Source organism: Tamandua tetradactyla, chromosome 26, assembly GCF_023851605.1.
Source record: "Tamandua tetradactyla isolate mTamTet1 chromosome 26, mTamTet1.pri, whole genome shotgun sequence".
NCBI lineage: Eukaryota > Metazoa > Chordata > Mammalia > Pilosa > Myrmecophagidae > Tamandua > Tamandua tetradactyla.
Window position 1 is genome coordinate 10787033 of NC_135352.1, and position 23732 is coordinate 10810764.

Sequence of the window (23732 nt, forward strand, 5' to 3'; positions counted from 1 at the left end):
ATTGTTTCAATCTCACCACTGACTGGGGTGAAGTTTGAAAGCACAGAGCCTCCTTAGGTCTGCAAGGGAAAGTGTTCTGAAGTGTGCATCTGCTGGGCAGGCCAGGAAAGTGCAGCTTCAGTGAACCATTGGAAAGTCTTTTTGGTAGATTTCCTCACTCTCTTCCCAGGGCCCTTTGGAACTGTTTGTACCCCCTTCATGGAGGCCGTGTATTAACAGTAACTTGGAAAGTTCTCTCTGGGGTGACTCTCCTCCCAGTATTTTCCCTCCAGATAAAAGGAGAGAGATGGAATGAAAAAACAAAACAAAACAAGAAAACTATAGGGGCAAAAAAATTTCTTTTTCCTGGAGAAGGATCAGAGGAAAGTATTTTTTCCATATGGGTGTGAAACAGTTGCACAAATAGTATAATCTTAAAAATTGTACCACATACTCAGGGCAAGAATCAGATGAAGAAAAGCTTAAAAACTACAGATCAGTTCAACATGGGCAACTCTAAAGGTCTAGAATAAGTTGAACCAAGTGTCCAAGAAGTTCCTTGGCACATCAATCAAGATTAAAACCCCAGACAAGAGAAATAAACTGACATCCAGAGTAAGCTCATCAAGATAATCAGAAGCCTAGACATCAGCAAAAACTACAAGTCATCCTAAGAAACAAGAAGATATGGCCCAATCAAAAGAGCAAATTCAAACCTCAGAGGAGAAACAGATTTTTTAACAGCTAATCAAAGATGTTTGAACAAATCTCCTAAATCAATTTAGGGAGATGAAGGAAATATGGCTAAAGAGAGAAAGGATATTAAGAAGACATTGGGTGAGCATGAAAAAAATTGAAAGTATGAAAAAAGCATAACAGAACTTATGGGAATGAAAGGCACAATAAAAAAAGATTAAAAATACACTAAAGGTATATGACAGCAGATTTAAACAGGTAGAAGAAAGAATCAGTGAATTAGAAGACAGGACAATTGAAATTTCACAGACAGAAAAACAGATAGACAAAAGAATGGAAAAATTGAGAAGGGTCTCAGGGAATTGAATGACAGCACAAAGCATAAAAACATTTGCATTATGGGTGTCTCAAAAGAAGAGAAAGTAAAGGGGACAGGAAAAGAAAATAATGACCAAAATTTTTCTGACTCTTATGAAAGACATAAATATACATGACCAAGAAGCAGAATGTACTTCAAACAGAATAACCCTTAAAAGATCATCTCCAAAAGATACACTAAGCAGAATGACAAATGCCAAAGATAGAGAATCCTGAAAGCAGCAAGAGAAAAGTGATTCATCACATACAAGTGAACTGCAATAAGATAAAGTGTCAATTTTTCATCAGAAACCATGGAGCAAAAAGGCAGTGTATGATATATTTAAGGTAATTAAAAAGAAAAACTTCCAACCAATAATTCTTTATCTGCTCTTCAAAAATGAGGAGAGTTTAAAATAATCACAAATAAACAGAAATTTAGAGAGACTGTCAACAAGAGACCTGCCCTACTAGGAATACTACAGGAGTTCAACAGGCTGAAAGGAAAAGGCAGGTGGAGAGGCTTGGAGGAGAATGTAGAAATGAAGATTATCAGTAAAGGTAACTAAAGAGAGGCAAAAATAAGATATGGCATATAAAAGCCAAAGGATAAAATGGTTGAAATAAATAGTGCACTTATAGTAATAACAATGAATGTTAATGGATTAAACTCCCAAATCAAAAGGCACAGATTGGCAGAATGGATATAAAATTAGGATCAATCTATATGTTGTCTAATAGAAAATCACCTTATACCCAAAGACACAAATAGGTTGACAATGAAAGCTTGGAAAAAGGTATTCCATGAAAACAGTAATTAAAAAAGGGAAGGGGTACTTATACTAATATCAGATAAACTACATTCTAAAGGTAAAATTTTTATTAGACACAAGAAGGGCACTATAAATTAATAAAAGGGAGCAATCCACCAAGAGGAAATAACAATCATAAATATTTATGCACACAACCAGGGTGCCCCAAAACACATGAGGCAAATACTAGCAAAACTGAAGGGAGAAAAAGACATCACTAAAATAATGATTGGAGACTTCAATACACCACTCTCATCAACAGACAGACCATCTAGCCAGGGGATCAATAAGGAAACAAAACATGAACAATATGATAAATGTGCTAGACCTAACAGACATATACAGAACATCGCTCCCCAAAAAGGCAGGACATACATTATTCTCAAGTGCACATGGATTGTAATCCAAGATAGACCACATGTGGGGTCACAAAACAAGTTTCAATAAATTTTAAAAGATTGAAATTATAAAGAGCAACTTCTTTAACCACAATGGAATGAAGCTGGAAATCAGTAACAGGCAGAGAATTGGAAAATTCACAAATACATGCAAGTTAAACAACACATTTCTAAACAATCAGGGGATCAAGGAGGAAATTGAAAGGAAAAATCAGTAAATATCTCTTCTGTTTTCGCTTTATTTCTTTTTGTGAAGAGATGCAAATGTTCCAAGAAATGATCATGATGATGAATATGCAACTATGTGATGATATTATGAATTACTGATTATATATGTAAAACAGAATGATCAAAATAAGAATGTTTGCATTTGTTTGGTGTTTTTTTTGGTATTAAAAAAAATTTATGGGATGCAGAGAAGGCAGTGTTGAGAGGGAAATTCATAGCCCTAAATTAAATCTACATTAAAAAAGAAGAAAGAGATACAAAGACCTAATGCACACCTGAAAGAATGAGAAAAAGAACAGCAAACTAATCCCAAACCAAGCAGAAAGAATGAAAGAGGATTCCTGTCTCACACCTTATACAAAAATTAACTCAAAAGTGGATCCAGGACCTAAATATAAGAACCAGGCTCATAAGACTCCTAGAAGAAAATGTTGGGAAGCATCTTCAAGAGCTTGTGGTAGACAATGGTTTCTTAAACTTTATATCCAAAGAACAAGCAATGAAAGAAGAAATTGATAAATGAGAACCCCTCAAAATTAAAAACTTTCGTGCTTCAAAAAATCTTGTCAAGAATGTATAAAAACAACCTATTGAATAAGAGAAAATATTTGGAAACCACATAGCCACTAAGGGTTTAATATCCAGAATATATAAGGAAAATTTAAAACTCATCAATAAAAAGACAAACAGTTCAATTTAAACATGGGCAAAAGACTCAATAGACATTTCTCCAAAGAGGAAACAAAAATGGCTAAAAAGCATATGAAAAGATGCTCAACATCACTAGCTTTTAGAGAAATGCAAATCAAAACCACAATGAGATATCATTACACATCTACTAGAAAAGCCACTGTTAATAAAACAGAAAACTACAAGTTTGGGAGAAGATGTGGATAAATAGGAACACTCATTCACTGCTGGTGGGAATGTAAAATGGTATAGCCACCATGGAATACACTCTGCCAATTCCTCAGGAAGCTACGTATAGAACTTCCATAAGATCCAGCAATCTCACTTCTAAGTATATACCCAGAAGAATTTAAAGTAGGGACTTGAACACATATTCCTAAACCAATGCTTATATTGACACAATTCACAATTGCCAAAGATGAAGCAACCCAAGTGTCCATCAACTGATGAATAGATAAAATGTGGTATGCATATGATGGAATATTATTCAGCTGTAAAAAAAGTTTGAAGTCCTGATGCATGTGACAGGGATGAACTTTGAGGACATTATGTTGAGTGAAACAAGCCAGACACAAATGGACAAATATCATATGATCTCACTGATATAAACTAATTATAACAAACAAAACTCATAAAGCTAGCATCTAGAATATACATTACCGGGGAACAGAACAGGGGTAGAGAAAAGGGAGCTGGAGCTTCTTTCTTTCTCTCTGCCTGTCTCTCTCTCTCTCTCTTCATCCTTCCCTCCCTCCTTCCCTCCCTCCCTCCTTCTCTCTCTCCTTCCTCCCTCCTTTCTTTTTTCTTTTTGAAAGGGGAAGTTCATTAATTAAAGTAATATACTGCACTATTATAAGATGCTAATAATATAGTGGCTTATGGAAAAATACACCTGATACGGACTATAATTAACAGTAATATTATAATATTCTTTCATCACTTGTAACAAAGGTACCAAACTAATGCAGTGTCAACAATAAGAGGGTAGGTGGGACCGTTATATTTTTAATGACTTTTCTGAAAATCCATAACTCTTTAATCAAAAAAAAAAAAAAAAAAACAACCCAGCATTAGGCTAAGTGAAAGAAACCAGACACAAAGGACTATGCATTGAATGATCCCATTTATGTAAAATGTAAGAGAGATAGAATTAGATTAGTGGTTATGTAGGGCTGGAGAAGGACAGAAGATTGAGAAGTGACTGCTAGAGGTATGGGGCTTTTCTTTTTTGGAGTAATGAAGTTGATTGTGGCGATGAAAAAGCACAACTTGTGATTATAACAAAAGCCACTGTTTGTACACTTTGGATGGACTATTATATGTGAATATATCTCAATAAAATTGCTTTAAAAAGGAGTTTTATGAGAAGATATTAAAGGTTTATAACTGTCTTATTTTCACACTTAAAATATTATTTACAATTATTCAACTCCCACCTCCCCATTTCTCTATTTAAAATATAGTAGAGATATGAACAAAGAATGGGGCAATCAGTCATTCTGCATTATCTATGTTTTCCACACAAAGTGCTTTGCTATCAAATTTGTGATTAAGTCATGAAGACAGCATTAGGTTCAACAGGGCAAAGCATTTGTGTCATTTTCATTGCTTTATCCTAGCATCTAAAACCTGTCTGACTTGCAGAACGGAATTAATACTTATTGTTGAATGAAGGCATCAATATGGAAACTGCACTACAAGAGGCATGAACAAATTATAAGAAATCATCTTAAAGACATGGACAGAGTTTGTGAGTAAATTCAAATAATATCAAATTATGGTGTGTATGTATATCTGTGTAATATAAAAAAGGTAAACCAAATGAAAATTATCTCTGTAATGACTACTCTGATGCAACATAAATGGATGATCATTCATAATGTTTATTAGGGCACTACATGTTGGATTACCTACCTTGAACAATTATCTTTGTTTTATTTCATAAATATTCACCAATACGGTTAAGAGCTGAACAGCTAAGAGAATTTCTCATTTGTTTGTCTCTCTAATTTTTTGGAAAATGTAGCAGAAGTACAAGGATATTGAGTATTTTATGCTATCACTTTACAATCCATGTATAATCTTATTTAAATAAATTACTACAGATGTACCTTAGTGTAGTAAGATAAATTACAGTTAAATATAGGAAATAAATACTCCTAATCACCAATGCCAATTTCTTACAAGTTCAGCAGGGCTTCAAAAATGTAAGTACTTAAACTTCATCTAGACTTGTACACTAGCTATTTGTTTATAGTCCATCTGCTTATCAGCTAACTTTATAAACTGGTCCCCGAATAAATCAGAAATGCACTGAATAGCACAGTATATTGCTCATAGCAAAAGCTCTAGAAATATTTGTGATTTTGATTTTCAAGTCCTCTGTGTCAAACTACTGAGCAGGAGATGTGGACTTGAGACAGTAGCTATGAGTTACTCATCAGAGTGCATCATCTACTCAAGAGACTCTGAAAATTCACATAAACCCATGTATAAGATAAACCCTCACAGTTTACTGGAATAAAGGAAGCTCAGGGAAGGGAGTTTCCTGAAATGTTCCACATTTAAACATGGTCCAAATTTATAATTCTGAGAATTTTGCATTCTGAGTAAGCTACCTAATTGGCAATACTGTAGTAAGGTCACAAGCTTTAAGATGTTCATAGACGTGGAGGTATCCCATTTAAAATGAAATGCCGACCTCGTATTTTTATGCTGCTTCTCAGAGAGGGGGTAGAAGCTTCTTCTGCGTGGTTACAATTTGTATTATGTTAAAAATACGAATTTGAACATCATAAGATAAAAATATCTAATGATTTGATCTCCAAGTTAAAACTTTCTATGCTGCTAGAGCCAAATTTGTTTAAGAAGGATCCATTTCCCTTTTTATATCTCAAAAATTATTTGGAGTAAAAGGATTTAGGTTTAATGCAAAAATAAATTGTCTCAATAATAATTAGATTTAAAATTCTCTTTGAAAGAATGTTAGAGCTGAAACAGGACTTACAGAGGAATTTCCTATTCTACAAGAAGGTAAAAGATCCAGGAGGTAAAAAATAAATTAAAAAAATAACTCCTTAGGGTCACACAAAAGAAATTAACTTCAGACACAGGACTAGAATTCAGTCTATTCCTCCTTCCCTTTTCAGTTCATTTCTACAAAGAAAGCTCTTTAGTTACATAATACTACTGTAGATACCAAGTAACTGTTACTTTGGATAGTTACTAATTTGCTATCACTACTCTCCTAAATTATTCCTAAAGAAAATCTCACCTTGGCTCTTTGACTGAGATTGTGTTTCTATTTGAAAGTTTACTCTATATAATGTTCCTATTATACTTTTGATCACAAGTTTATTTAATTGCCTTCTTTCTGAAGGTTATCTAGAGGTCCAATATTCATACTTGGTTTCAGAGTTACTCAACACATTTTCATCAAATTAAGGGGGATATTGGCTATAGAGTATTTGCTGAGAACTGGCTGGAGATTAGAAATTACCTGAACAACTGAAACATTATAATTAACTTTACTACTTAAATGGGAAAATTTAGAAGAAAGGGAATATATCTTCAAGAAAGAAGACTGCCATTTCAAAATAAAAATCAGCCTAACCATTATTTTCATGACTCAAACACATACTATATCAAGAATTGTCACTATATGAGAACTGGTGAGTCAGGGTTATATCCTTTTTTAATTTGGAAAGAGAGAAGATTGGAACAGCAGAAGGGGAAATTGTCAGGAGCAGGAAAACAGGTTGCTGATGACTGAGTCATCATACTTTGGAACACGATGACTAGAAAACTGCAGGTACAAATAGGGTGGGTCATTCAAGAGAAAGATACATTCTGTTTGTTGGCACAATCTATCATCTATATATTATTGTAAATAATGTAATAGGACATACATATCATGCATACTGGGATATTCCGGATAAAATGTAGTCATGTCTGCAACTCATCTGAAATTGCGTCAAAAAATAAAATGAACTGATTGATAGATAAATGATAAAGCAAATGTTAACTGTAAAATGTAGGTAATGGGCATAAATTGTTTACTGTATAAATCTCTCAGTTTTTCTGCATGTTTGAAATTCTTCATAATATTAAATGCTGGAAAGTCATTAAGGTTTTTATCATGGCTGTTTTGGGGTACAATATATGACACCTCTCCTGGAATACTCTTGTAAGTTTTATTATACTCATATGCCAATGCCAAACAAACAAAACATATACCAATTCTACATTCAATTACCTGTACTTGGCTACTTTCCTTCCTCCACAGTATGACCCCATCATCTTCCTATCACTTTTACTTGAAGGAATTGACTTCAAAGATGAATTTTAAAATTGTATCAAGGGTAAAAGATTTATACAATTTGAACCATTATCTAATAGCAATGGGGAATCTTAATATGGCAAACCCTTAATTGCTGCAGAAAATCTAAGAGCTCTTTGTGTCCTCCACACAATTCCATTAATTTATTAGAAGGGATTTTTTTTTTAAAGGCTATACTTTTATCTCTAGCGAACTGGAATATCTAGGAACAATGTGAATAGAGAAAATATGAAGTTTATACTACAGACAAAAATCAAAAGAGTTAAGCAAGCTTCAGTTTGTTGAAATAAATAGGACAATTGAATTGTTCAGACATTTCCATCCCAAACAGATATTTTTAATGGTTGACTGGGACACTGGGCAGTATTAGGCCAAAGGCTCAGATGTGGAAGTTGAGCTTCTCTACTGCTGCATTTCCTACCCAGTTATGCATACAGATATTTTATAAAACTATTAAATATGCATGATGTAGTATAAAGATCCTTTAAAAGCATCTGTATTTAACTAAATCATGGAACTGACAGCAGGAGGCACGCAGAGCAATTTAACCTAGCAGAAAAAGTACTTCTTTTACATATCACTGCAGTGCAGAGAGTATCAACCATAGGCTTTTTCTGCCTCTACATACCTCCCATAATAAAGGAAAGGCTTTATTTAAATGGTAGAAATGCTTTTAGACAGGCTTCTAAACTGAAACATAAATCTTCTGAAGTGTTTCTCAAAAATTCTTCCCTTAGGCTTTGCCAAGAGTCTGTCACTAGAGGTCAGACAAATAACCCACCATCAGGTTAAATCTCCTTAGAACCAGGTTAAATACCTGCAGTTATTCCAATCTCTCCCTCTACCATGTTTTCCAAACACCTACTACTGTTCTCTGGCTCACATCAAATGCACCCAAAAGATATTTGTGTATAGTACGTCCCCTTCCTTCTTTAGGTTCTCCACTGAATAAAGGCATAGGAGGAAGTTTTGGACAGGAAATATATAAAGCTAGATTACTGCTATCCATTTACACCTATAAAACAATAGGTTCTACTAAAATAAGTACTACTAATTAAACAGTTTTAGAGATGCAAAAAAATGACAGAGTCTCTGAATATTTTTTTTTAATGTGCAATGGGAGGATGAAACAATTTTAGACATCTCAGGTGCTGTTTTAGTGTGCTAATGCTGCTGGAATGCAACATACCAGAAAGGTTTTTATAAGGGGGATTTATTAAGTTACAAGTTTATAGCTCTAAGGACTTAAAAACATGCATGCTAAGGCATCCAGAGAAAGATACCTTGACTCTGAAGAAAGGCTGAATGGCATCCAAGATTACTCTGTCAGGTGGGAAGCCACATGGCTGGCATCTGAGGTTCTTGTTCCCAGTTTGTTGCTTTGTGCTTCTGATTCCAGTAGCTTCCTTTCTAAGCATCTGCAGGCCCCCACTTAACTTCTCTGGGGAAAAACCCTGGGTTCTAGCTTGCTTAACATTTCATGGGAAGGTACATGGCAACATCTGCTGGGCTCCTCTCCCAGCTTCTGGTTTCAAACGGCTCTTACAGATCTCACAGGTCCAGTGGCTCCTTCTGGCATTTTCCTATGCATCTCCAAATGTCTGCATCTGTGCTTTCTCCTAAAGGTTTCCCTGCATCAGCTCTTTTAAGGACTCCAGTAAACTAATCAAGACCCATCTTCAATGGGGCAGAGTCACATCTCCATCTAACCGACAGGTCACACCTACAACTGCATATATCACATCTCCATGGAAACAATGTAATTAAAAGGTTTCATCCACAATTGGGTGTGTCACATCTCCACGGAAATAACCTAATCAAGAGATCCCACCCTACAATATTTAATCAGGATTAAAGAACATGGCTTTTCTAGGGTACATAACAGTTTTGAGCCAGCACAGGTACATAGTTAGCTGTACTCTCAGAGACAGACAGTTCTACCATGATCTTTGCTGGAAAAATGTGAACAATAAGTACAAAAATAATTACTGATGGATACATGTACAGTAAAAAAATCAATGCTAAATCCTTGAATTGTCCAACTCAAAATGAAATGGCATTACTGTCGTTCAGCCAACAAACAGCAACTGATTAGGAAATCTTCTATTCAGCATTTAAACTAATTTCACAGAGTCTGGCAGGAAAACTTCAAGATGACCCACTTTCAAAAGCAGCATTTTTAAAATGTTAAGGTTGTGGTATTAGATATAATTTTTAAATTTTAAGATCATTAAAAAATTAGGTACCATTTCTGAAGACTCAAAATACATGTCAACTTATTTAGTTATCCATCCACTTATCCATCCACAAAATAGTTACTAAGGGGAGATTTGGGTGTCAGGCATTATGCTAAGCCTTAAAGATCTGGTAGCAAAAAGTTGACACAATTTTTCCATCTTAGAATCTCTCTCTGAAGTACCCAGTTAAGTTTTCTGCTGAGAGTGACTGCAGGATTGAAGTTATCTGAGAGGGAAAAAGCCTGAGTCACTTTTGAAAATAAAAGGGAAGGAAGGCTCACTGTGAAAAACAGAAGTAGGGCAGATACTTTGCCAAGTAATATATACATGCATTGTTCCTTATTTATAATTCTCAGAATCAGGCCGCAAGGTAAGTGATATTCTCATTTTACAGATTAAAAAAGTAAGGATTAAAGAAGATAAAGAGAGCCCATAATCACACAGCTAGTAAGTGGAGAAAACATGGAGACATCTGACTTCAAAGCCCTTTTCTCCTACAACTACAATTGACTCTACATCTCTGCATTAACAACTGTTCTTCGATGTATGCATATTTTTATTTCTCCTCCATTGGTTAGGGAAGAAAACTTTCAAAAAAAAAAACAGTGGCTGCAGAAAAGATATTTTTCTGTTGGGCTACGACAAAACCAAGCCATGTATATGATATTGCTGATAAGTATATGAATAAAAAGTTTTTCAAAATACTAAACAATATAATAGTTCTTTGCTGCAGAGTTCTTCTAATGCCAACAAGAAGGAAGAAGGCATGCCACAAACCAAGGCTTAATAGGATATTTTAATTTTTTTCAAATTATTTTTTTAATGAACTCAAATCACTATTTGATAATGTAGTGTAAATTACAGTAAATTTTAAAGTACTCAATTAAAAGTGAAAAAGGAAGGTTTGAAAAGGGAAAAGGCCTCTTCTTCCACGGATCACTCACTCTACCCCACCTCCTTTTTTTTCCTCTAGTTTATACCTTTTCTAAAATTTTCCAGATACATTTGATGTAAGTGTTGTTCCTGCTGCCTTTGGCAACTTCATTTATTCATTCACTCAACAATTATTCAATATGTGTCTACCACGTGTCAGGTCCTACACAAGACTGAAAGGAGTCAGTGTGGGGTGGGGGAGGCAGACGGGAAAGACAGTGGATTGGTTCCTGTGTCTTCCATATTTACATTCTGATGGAAGTTGTCCTAAACCCAGTTTGGTACAAAGGCAAATACTTCAAACATGAGAGCTCATAGTCTTATAATAGATTTTATTTGTGTAGCTGACACATTGGGGAGTGATAAAACGACAGGAAAAAAATGGAGCCTGTCAGGAAACACTGTTCATTGAATTTGTATGTCTAAGTATCTGAGACTTTCCTTCACTCAGGATCCAGTTATGAAAATGTTTTCTTCTGATAGTGTTTTGTTTTCACTAGTGATAAAAGAGGAATGCAGAGATTCAATGCCAGGAGGGTCCTAGCCTAGGCAAGGGGCTTTTGGTGGTATTGGATAATTAGTGGCAGAAAAATAGAATCCATCTGTTTCCCATCTCAGTAACCATCAAAACAAAAATGACCACCAAAACCAGATTCTTCTATAGTAGTAATTTGACAGTGGGTTGACAAGTTCTTAAAGTTTACGGTTTGATTGTTTCTGGTGGGTGGATTAAAATAAATAAAATAAAATATGAACACATTTTATTATCTTTTAGGTGAATTAAAGACTTTATATTTACCTGTGATGCCAATCCATAGTTTTAAGTATAGTTAGCCTAATTTCCTGAATAGTTAAAGAAATATTTTAATTTCATAGAATTTCTAAAAAAAAAATAGAAACTATATTTGTAGTAAAAACCAGATAAATCTATTATATACACATAGATCTGATGACTTGATTTAAAACTTGACCCCTTACAGTAACTAGTTTAATCAATAAGGAAATTTGACATTGTTCAAATAAAAAGTATTTTGACTCATTTGGCTCATAAAAAGTATTTTTACTCATTTTGAGTCACGTTAGTTTTGGCCCCCATTTGGCTCCGCAAAATAACTGACAGGAAAAGCTACAGATGACCAGAGTAAATTTTACTATTAAAGTTATAAGCTTTCACCTTCATAAACATATTAGCTACCTAGAAGATGAACTGATGGTAATTAAAGAAATCAAATATAAATGATCAGAATTAATACCCTTTTTCTAGCTAGAAACATTATTTTTCCTTCTGTCAATTCATTGTGATAAAAATAGACAAGGTTCTACAGCAACCCATTTCTTATTAAACATCTTAGTCACTTGAATTTCTTTATCTTTACAACATCATTTTAATGCTGAAACTTTTATTATTTTGTTAATATCCAATGATGGCATGTCCAATGAAGGAAAGGCCATATACTATAGTGAAACTTTCTTATTTTATATTTTATATTAACATTGTTTAAAGGCGCATTTTAAATGACATCATAAAAATGGTTTTCATTGTGAAAAGTACTCTTGTTTAAATGCAAATTTTTGTGATGCTCAAAAATACAAGTTTTTAATTACCTGAGTTTGCAAACACATTTGAAGTTAACACAGGATACATGCTATTGATTTTGCCACTAAGTTATTAATATATCATTTTTCCTTCTTCATTACAAATACAATAATTTATTGTACCTTCAACAAGGTATATCTTCAAGTGTATCTTCAACCACTATCTCAATGCTATTGTTTCCTAAGAGCAAGTATGCACAGATCCAAACAGTCAATGGATTCTGTGCAAGCTGATAAAGGTTTTATAAAGTGAGTAGGAAAATAGGTCCAATTATGGGCAATAAAGATTGAAAGGATCCAGCACTTTCCATGTTGAATTAAACATGCATTTTAGGCAGCGAAAGTATTCTTTTTATATATCTTGTTTAAACGTCTACCATAATATCACAAGCATTCCATTAGCATTAACCCAGTGATTAATGCATATATCATAGTCAGGTTCTAATCAGCCATAATAACTGCTTACAACTATTTCCACAACCATTCATCTCCCAACTCTTTTGCCTCAACTAACAAAGGAATGACTACTAAAATCTAAGGGCTCATGTAGTTACAGGAAACCGAATGCATTATTTATAAGGATGCGAAGGCTAGAAAGTTCTGCGATGCCATGTACCCTAGCTGTAGTAGGCTCGAAGCTATTGGCAGTAGGAACCTTCCCAGTGCATTAGAAGATGAGATACAGGGGATGACTGCCAAATAAAATAGCTAAGTAATAACAAATGTTAAAAAAGAAGAGTCTTGGGGGTTGCAGGGAGTCCTGAGATCACTGTTGAAACACAATGCAGATCACCGAGGTTCTTCATTCAATGCAGAAAAAATTGCAGGCCCAGTTAATTCTTTGTGTCTTATCTTTCTTGAGTGCTTGCTTTATAATTATAGTTATACATTCTTTTTGGCATGTGCTATCAGAGTATTTCTATACAAATAAGAAAATTGCAACTGTATAAGATGTATGGTGCACAGTATCAAATTTCAAGTCCAGGTACAATTAATTGCGTATTTGTATGCTCCATCCTGTTTAGAAAGCTTTAGGGATTTGGGGGAAATTGATATTTTTCCCCTCGATTTCAGAGAAAAAGAAACTCACTCCCAAAAAGCCAGAATTTATTTTTCTTCCTGTAGTCAAAATGGATATATTGCTACACACAGAGATCTGTCATGACTTCAAGTAGATTTTGAGATCGTGCCATTTAAGTTTCTTTTTTTTTTTTTCATTTAATCATTATCAGTCACTCAGAAACTATACTGCAGCACAACAAAGAGCTGCATGCTTTAAACCTTAACAACAGCAGGAGACGAGAATGTCATCATTCCTGGGAGAAAACCAAAATGAAACTAAACACTGACAAAATAAGTCCAACTAAATACACACAAAATGATAACTTTCTGTAGAGTTTTTAAAAACCTAAACATCTTTTTTATCAGTCTGAAATAGTAGTTGATGCCATGTATCGCATATTATCTTTATTTTTCTCTTTGAATAACTTGAGAATTTCAGATATCCAATGCACACCCTTTTAATCTACCATATCACTCTCATCACTCTCTCCCATCCCAAATCTGTGTCTATTGGGAGAGTGGGGTGGGACGGGTCATGGCACTCCTACTAAAATAGCCAAGCACCAAATATAATTTTGGTACCTGAGACTTTCTACTTTTAAAGTCTTTTATCATAACAAATGAGTGCACAGATTGACGCTAGAGCTTATGAGGTCCAAGAAATCTCACTATTTTTTTAAAGTAGCTGCAGTGATCACATGCCCTTTTAGACTAGCATGCTAGAGGTCACAAGATGAGCTCTCTGCAGGTTTTTCTCTTCCATGTACCTTCACTGTCAGTGGTTGAAGAGTTCACCAGATATGGAATTAGGCAAACTGGGACTGAATCCTTCTTCTGACGCCACTTATCATATAGCCAAGAAAACTCTGAATCGTCTGAATATCAGTATCTTCAATTATAAAATGGGATTAACAACATCCGTTCTCAGATGAAAGTATCTGACACAGTTTTATATTGTATACTATTATATTCAATGATAATCTAAAAAAAAAAACTTACTAAAGCTATTGTGAGAACTCACTTTCTCCCAAATAAGCGATTCTTCAGCACCACAGGGAAGAACAGCGACCAGTTAATAAATAGACTCTGGGATAATCTACAATAATCCTATCAAAGAGAAAATATATTCTCACAAATCATCATGAAATTAGTTTATCATGAAATGTAGAGACCTGCCAAGTGTAAAAAAATCGGAAATAAATTTAGAATATAAGCATATTGAGTAAGGAATTTTTCTCAAAATGTTGCAAATTATCTAAAAAAATATTACTTAAGCCAATGCTCTTTAAAACACTGATCTGTTTCCATGATTCAAGGTTAAGGTGATTTTCCTTTAACTATGTACATGTATAACTTTTTAAAAATGATGATAATCTAACAACAAACCCTTACTGTTAAGGCTTGTATCCATTTAATAAATACTTCCTGGAAACTGTTACAGTGATGCGGTCCATAACATTAACACAAATAAACTAAAATTCCTCCCTTCAAATGGTCTGGACACTGATATAAGCACGAGCATCTATAATAAAAAGTGACAAGTTTACTGTTTGAAATAAGGGCTATCGGGTGACTAAAAGAGTTCTGCTGGGGTTTGGAAGATAGTCTAAACACGTTGGTACAACAACAACAACAAAAAATGCATAAAGAGTTCGATTTTACTCCTTGATTAGACAAAGAGTATCTTTTACAATTTCAGAGCATCACTTTAAGAAAACATACCCAGTTCTGCATTTCCTTTAAAAGAGAGAGAGGGAGAGATTTTCTGGAGTCATGCAAATGTTCTAAAAAATGATCATGGTGATGAATATACTACTATGTGACGATATTGTGAGGCATTGATTGTAAACCATGTATGAAATGTTTGCATGTTAAGAATGTTCATGTTTGTATGTTGTTTTGGCTTGTCAATTAAAAAAAAAAAGTCTGGGGAATGTGTCTCCAACCACTTGCATATTCTTGAATCAAGTCTCGAGGGTTCTAGGCCTCTCTCCCAATCTTTAAAATGGAATTAATTAAGTATTAAACTGGTATTTCTTAAAATTAAATGATACATCCTTTTAATCAAAAAAAAAAAACTTGAGAAGTCAAAAAAAAAAAAAAAAGAGAGGGAGAGAGAGAGAGAGTGTGTGTGTGTGTGAGAGAGAGAGAGAGAGATGGGGAATGGAGGGACTGACTTATGGCATTTCGAAAATCATTGGGCCTGTATCCAACCTTGTTTGTCATAAAGACCCTCTCCTCCATCAGAAATTTGTATTAGACTCATCTCTCATGGTCTTTTATATCTACAAATGACAGTGATTATTCTAGAAACCTTAAAACACACACAAAAAGTTTTACTATAATACTTGTTGCTGTAAATGCCCATGTAGTAGACGTTATGTTCCATGTGTACTTTTTTCACTAAGCTGAACAATTTTAAATCTTGACCCCCTTTACCTGCACCATAAAAACATCTTTAAAGGTTGCAATAAACCTCTTATGTGACCTGGAGTCTTCTATTTTCCTCTTAAAGCTTATCTTCCTTTCACATACCATTTGCACACACAAACTGATTCTTCTGCGCCCATAATCTATTTGTCCTAAAACATACCAAGAGACTCTTATTGTATGGCTTATTTTTCACAGATAAATTAAGGGAAATCTAAGCAAAGAAGCATTTCCGCTTTGGAGCATTAGGGAGGTGAAATTAAGTTGCTGCTCAGTGGCAAGCAAGGAAAAAACAATCCGTCTGGATCAGTTAAAGGGAAATGTACAAAAGTTGTAAAAAAAAAAAAAACTATGGTCTTTTAAATAATTTCAAATAATGTTTTTTTTTAATTTGTATGTAGAGATTATTATCCCTCTTCATATTCCCTTCACATCACATTTTATCACAAAACTATCCTGCCTGATAAGAAGGATTTATCCTACATTTCATCAGAGGTGGGTGGGTTATATTATGTTTTAACATTATTTTGGTTTTGTTTTTGTTTTCTTGGTTAAAAGAAAAAAATGCAGCACCTGGGTTCGGTTCCCGGTGCCTGCCCATAAAAAGCAGCAACTTCCTTCTTAGAGCTTTGTAGACTTAGAATTGTAAATAGCCATAATCTGCTCTTAAAATTATGTTATTTGTGAATGACATGATTTTATAGGTTGATTAAATAGCTAGATTTCTGGGTTGAAATGAAGGACAACATTTGGATCGTAGATTATGAAATAACATTTTAAATATGTTTTTCTTGCAGAATATTTTTCTTAATATATTTTAATTCCAACACAGGGAATTTGTAGTCAAAAACCTGATTAAACACAGAAGCTTGCAGTCAATTAGCCACTGCTCTCAATAATGAGTTTTAAGAAAACAAAGGGGAAAATAATTATAAAAGCAAAATTTTTCTCATCCACAATTAATCATTCTTAATTTATTAATTTACTATGTTGGATAACTCAATTCTATATAACCACACATGCATTTTCAATTTATCCACTTCTCTCACCCTTGGATGAATTCAATGACCTTATAATACACAAAAATTCAGAAAGTCATAACTAAAGAAAATAAAATTATACAAGAAACTGCAACTTTTCTACACACATTTCCAGGTGGCTCTGCCAAACTATCTCCTCAGATACACAGCAGTGTCTGTAAGTACATCTATGCATCAAGCGTAAGTTTCTGGTAATCCACAGTAATTCAATTTATCATACTCTGATTATGCATTTCTAAAAGTTTCCAGTTAAATTTCTACATCCTTTCAAAAATCCCTCAAACTACTGCCAAAACTCTACCCACTGTGAATTGATTTCTTACACCTTGATCTTTATTACTTTTCACTTCTAATGGCAAATTATCATCTTTCATCATCTTTTACGATAGAATAAAATTCAGGATTTTCATTTCTTGCGAAAATTGCTGTGTTTTAAATATGAAGTAGAAACAATTGGATACTTTAAAAAATCAACAGTAAAAAACAGCATTACTTAAATAATATTTCATTTTAAATCACATACCATATGATGAATAAACATATTTATTCTATCTTAAGTGCTATTACCAAAAAAAAAAGCTTTGATTTAAAGTCTGCCTCCCCTTCAAATTGTGCTTTATGTTATGATGATGTATCATTATGCATAATTAACCACTTCATCTTGATACTTTGTGGCAAACTCCTTCAGCCCATGTACTATTCCACCTATTCCCTCCAGAAGTACAATGCTGGATACACAATGGGAACTGGTTATTAACTATGTTTATGTTAATTAAAGAGGAGGTCAGTGATCTATGAATCAATTAGCAGAAACAAGATAATCACATTTTAATACTAAATTCACCACCCACTTGCTATTTGACCGTAGTTGTCACTGAAGTCTACATCTATTCTATTTTCCTTACCACTAAAATGAAGACATTAAGTAGTATAAAATTTCTTAAAAAAAAAAAAAACTAAAAACTAAAAGGCTGGCTAATACTGTGATCATTACACATAAGATGTCCTTGTGATATACAACAAAGTCGGTCTGTCTGTGGTTTACTGCCTCTCTTCTGCCTTTCCCTCGTCCTCCCTTTTTAACTCCCGCTCCTTCTCTTGCCTAGTGACATTTCTTAAACAGCACAGGATCCACTGAAGAGTAAATTCTGAAATATATGAGAAAAGAAGAAAACCAAAAGTTCGAATTTGTGGAAAACGCCACCTAAACATCAAATCTCTTATATGACAGTTATGGATTGAATGGAAATGAGCACAGCTTTAAACTATAATCTACATTGGCCCATATAATTGGTTTTTATGATTTTGCTAAAACTGGTAGACTGATAAAATGGAAAGTACCATTCCAGCTGTTCACTGATGATTAGTTGGACAATGTATACACAGTACCTTTATTAGGGAAAAAAAATGGATTAAGTATCCAAGCATCTAGTATGCTAGATGCATTATAGTCAGAGTGGGGCAGAGAAAAACGGGAGAGGCCCACAGATGAACTACCTGGAGTCATCATTATTCCCTCTAGGTTTAATTGGTGATGTCTACAGAGCAGATAAAACTTCAATCAATGTTATCTCAAACTTCAACAAGACCAGCTGAATTTTCTATACAATATTAAATGGAATGCAATAAACATGCTTCTTTTTCTTTTCCTGGTGAAAAACAAACAAACTAATCAGCATGCACATGCCCTGGTGAAAGAAACTAGTATTTTTTCAAAATCTACTCAATCATAGAGTTTAAAAAAAGAATTTCAAGCAAATACTTGATGTTTAACTCCAAAAACTGGAACATTTTACAGATTTGAAAATGCTTTCCATGCATCCTAATTTGAAAACTATAACTCACTTTTCTACTTTAAAATTTTTTAAGCTACCATTAGATACACTTTCTTTCTAAAAGCCTAATTTTCTGGATTCAAAAAAGAGGGCATTCCTAAGAATGGTTTAGTGGGAATGAAATAGAGTCTTAAAAAAAGTATTTCAATTGTGCTCAGTCTTCTAACAAAGCATTTTCTTTAAAGAGGCGATCTGACTCTAGTTTTGCCTGCCCAATTACACAGCATTTTCAAAAACATCTATTTTTAATTGTCCTACAAAATTCTCTCTCTGTCACTAATATCTATTTCCTGATTACTCTAAAGTTGGTTGCTCATGAATTGTAGAGAAGTGTGTTTTTTTCACCTAGTTAGCATCCTTTCTTCTCCCTTTAGTCCAGTCACTCTGTGTACTGAATCTCTAGCATGCAGTTCCCAAGGGGCTGACCCCATCTGTCGCACTCACTCTAATACAGGCAGGATGGATATCTGCTCCAGCTCCTGCCCAGTTGGAGTCATTACTCTCCTTGGATTCAGTCATTATTTTGGGGATAGGACCAGGACACAGGTAGGGCCAATCAAATCCTTCCCTACAATATGTACTTTGGATTGGGAGCCATTGGAGCAGAGAAAACCCACCGACAACGATGTTGACACTTGCAGGGAGGCAAAGCATAAAGACGAGGAAACCATCCTATTACATCGCCTGTCCGTCTACAGTAAATCAGGGACAGTTATGTCAGCCAAGGTACTCAACTTTACGTTTAAAGTCTTTGGAGTTGAACTCCTACCACTTCTAACTTAGAAACTCCTGACTAAAGTACTGTTTCTATTTCACATTCATAGTCCTGCTTTGTCACGTTGTTCCACAACTCTTTCTCTAGCTCATTCTTTAGGGGACTTGTTTCTTGTCACATCCAGTACATGTTTTAATTGAAAGACCTCTTTTCTTTTCTTCCTATTCCTTGGTTCCTTGGAAACTTGCAAATAATGAAGATTGAAGAAAATTACCAATTTCACCACATGGGAAGTTAGCATAATCTTGCTCGCTTTGTTCTCCTCATGCTTCCATGGGATACCTCTGTCTCCATTCTCTCACCTTCCACCTCCACCTCTACCCACTCTCCCACTAAAAAAATTAAAAATCTTTTGTATATAAGAGCGTTCACTGTTACACTGCTAGTGATTGAAAATATTTGTGACAGTTTTAATACCTCCTTTAAAACAGACAAAATAAAAGTCCTTCCCTCCCCCGATATCCAAAAATATAGGACACATTTTTTAAAAGCCCAATGTTAAAGAGAATACACTAGCAAAAACAACAACTCTGAAACCTCAAAAGAATAAAATATGGAGAAATAACTATTCCACATATGATAATCTATTAATGAATTTAGCTACCATACATACCATACAAATAATTTTCAAGATTTATGAAATTATAAAATAAATGAAATAGTAGTTAGCCTCAAATAAAGCAATGCATCTATCCCAAATACCAAACTACCACTGAGGAAAATCTGTGTGTTTGATGAAGATCATATATTTATTAGTACAATGACTTTAAGATTATTCTTATCCCTGAAAACAACATGTGAAATAAACCACATCATTTCAAAACAAAGTAATAAAGTAAAAAAATGACTCTAGACCAACAGCTTCTGCCACCTCTTACAGTACTAACCCTCTGAATTGTATTGCCACTAACTCTGGAGTTCTCCTATCCATTCGATTACTCTCTAGACCAAGGAGAGTATATTACATCATTCTAAGTTGGATTTGGGCTAATTCTGGGTGAAATGTGATTATAGCCCTGGTGTTGTATACCCATTTTTACAAAAGGTATTTCCCTCAAGCCAGCTGATTGAATCCCATAAGACTTTTTAATAAAAGAACTAGGAAATTTGAAATCAGAACACTCAGATTTAAATATCTGCTCTACTTAGACAAGTCACAAATTTCTGGGCCTCAAATTCCTCATGTGATAATGGGATAAAATGTAGGTTGGCATGTTGGTGTATAAAAAAATGACTTGGTTCATGAAAACATGCCTTATTAAAAAAAGTATAATACATATATCAGTTATCTTTTATGTGTTTTCATCACACACATGCACAGACTTTCATAATTCAAAAAATAGTTTTATGTAAGGTTAATTTCAACCAAATACAAAAGGTTAATTACGATTTAGTTGCAAGCTTGACCAAACATTTTGGAACTATCTTTTTAGGTAGTGGAATGCAATGAGACTGATGGACAATATTAATGGCCGAGGCAGAATTGAGGGATTATAGTACAGTTGCAGGCATTCCTGTGGGGAAAAATAAGGCATAATAACTTACTGACAAAATGAATGAACTAAACATGAAAGCAATTGCTTGCCTGCTTATTTGAATGGCTATGATATGCAAGCTCTAACTTTTAAGACACTGTGTTGTCCTAAAAATCTGTGACTAACTATCCAGGTAATCAGAGAGATAAGGTAATACCAGGTGGGAAATTTCTCTTTAAGTTGCTCTTTTATTGCTGCATGACGCATGATAATTTGTTTGTCATTCTCTCCAATAGACAGAATCATCACACCCTTGAAAATGCCATGTTTCTGTGAACCTGGAAACACGATTTGCATTCAATTAGAAGTGGCCCTCCAAAGGTGGGTTCATGTTATATTACCAGTAAAATCCTGAAATGCAAATACCATTTCCAGATCAGAAAAATCATTTAACAAAGTCCTGGTCATTTCCTCTACCATTAAAGCAGGTAAGTCAATTACAGCTGAGGGTGGAATGCAAGACCAAAGCTCTAAGGTTCACCAATGAACCAGCCAGACCTTATCTCTCAGGCTTAAACGAATCAATACATATCACTCTGCGATTCCCAAGTGAAAACCCTGTATCTCATTATAACAGAAATATCTCCACAGACAAAAGCCATTTTCCCCCCTTCAGCTAGCTCATGTAGGTGCCAAATCAAAGATGAAATTGTTCATTTCATTCAGAGAAGACTTTCTGCATAAGTTCCTTTACAATGTAGCCCTAACTGAGAATTGATAATACTTCAAAAAGACATGGTAATTTTTTGGCATAGCTTTTAGCATCATTGTTTAGGCCTAAAATAATACACTCTTTCCTGTCCTCTTCCATCGTTAAGGATAGTTTCTAATGTTGCTCAAAGAAGATGCAAGGACTCCCCTGATTTTCATCTTCTCTTTAGAGCCACGTCTTCTTTTCATATACTTGCCTTCTTCCATTTACAGGGAGATGGCTTTACAACAGAGCTGTGCTAAATGATTTGTGTCCAATGTCTCATATCTAGTCCTCCCAGTACATGTTTAAGATAAACAAGATTATACAGAGAAACTGAGATGTTACGTAACTTCCCTAAGATTGCACAGTAATTAGAAACACTGGTATTTAAGTGCATAACTCCACCCAAAGTCCATGTTTTTCCCATTCACTGCATCACATGTCACACTTCCATGTGCAACATAAAGATATTTTAGGTTCAACTGGCCCAGGAAATGCATTTCCCTTAACCTAACATACATCCGCCCAGTCCACTTTGTATAGAAGACTATCTCATAGACCATTCACGGGATCTCATTCCTACTAATATTGAAGGATTTTTCCTTTGTGGCAATACAATTTCACGCATCATAGCAATCTAGTGTATTGTCTAGGTTTGAATTCTGCTTGTGCAACTTGGACAAGATACATCAGTTTCCTTACCTGTAAAATGGAATGAGGTTTTCTGAGAACCACAAAGTCAGAATCCATATAAGTGACCTAGCGCAGTACCGGCCCCCAGCAAACCTTCAACCTATGTTTGCTGCCATTACTATTATTTGAAACATAAAATGTTAGTATTTAGACTATTTTCTAGAAACACATCTTTTTCTTTCCTATCACTGTTCATTAGATTTTTCCCTTTTGTTTCCTCACTTACATATTAAACTGGAATGGATGGTGCTTAATTCAGTAAAGTGGTTGGTATGTTTAAGAGCATTTAACTGAATCGTCTGCAAAAAATGGAACAACTGGCAGCTGGCACTTCAGAGATAAGTCATTAAATTTTGTCCTAAACAGTCCATTCATTTTTTTTTTTTTTTTGCTGATTCTACGTAAAAGAAGCACAAAATAGTCTTACTGTTTCATAAAGTTCAAGCGCTTCTAAAATCCTTCACTTAGGTGAAATAGGACAGACACTCATTTAGAAAAGTACTTATATCTTTTGAGTTTCAGATACATCACTTGCCTTCCCAAAATAATAATAATAATAATAATAATGTGGAGTTTTATCAGGAGATCATTGCAAGATTTTTAAAATCATAATTAAAAACTCAAAAATAGTGAGTATACAAGTTCTCAATTTCAAAAAGGGCCTTGTAAAAATTGTCTTATAAAGGAAAAGGTCAATTTTGATATTTTCACCAATAGGTAGAAAATGTTGAAAAAAATAAATAGAAAAGAGACAAAATTGATAAGGTGAAAAATATGTCCCTTAAAACCTTCCTTCAAGAATTATTTATTACTGCAATGATTTCAAAATAGTTTTTGATTAGACTTCAATTATGTGGGAAAAAATGCTGACGCATCGCATAGAAAGAAGGATGACAGGTAAATAGAAAGCCAAACTGAAAAACTGATTAGAAAAAAAGGTATTAAAAATATTATTTATGACTGGTAGGTGGGCAATGTTTTTGTGGACGTGTAAGAATAGGCAGAGAAACAGGCTAAACAGCCCACACAGGGCCACAATCAGGAGCATCAACTAGCACTGCTGAACCTTCTAACAGTGAAATTCTCCTGCAAACATTGCTATCAATAAGGGAATACAGTTATCCCTTTTCCATGGCAGGGATTAGGGGCATGGCACCCCCATGATCTGGAAAATCCACGTAAAATTCTTTAGCCCTCACTTTGAACCCGAGAAGAGTCTGAACTTTTTCTTTTTCTTTCATGGGGTGTTTACAGGACCTTAATGTAAAATCTGGGTTAAGTATTTGGTCATAGGCTATATGTAGGTCCATGTTAAGTAAAAATATTGTACAAACAATAAATTTAAAATACAAAATAAATATGAAAGTTAAAAAAGAAATTGTGCATATTTCTGGTATTAAAAA

The 23732-nt window shown here is 34.3% G+C and overlaps 1 protein-coding gene across 4 annotated transcripts in view; it reads right to left on the reverse strand.

The window, feature by feature from the left end:
• Positions 1–23732, reverse strand: part of NRG1 (neuregulin 1) — a 1096123-nt gene that overhangs the window by 123225 nt on the left and 949166 nt on the right. The gene's annotated exons all lie outside the window — the stretch shown is intronic.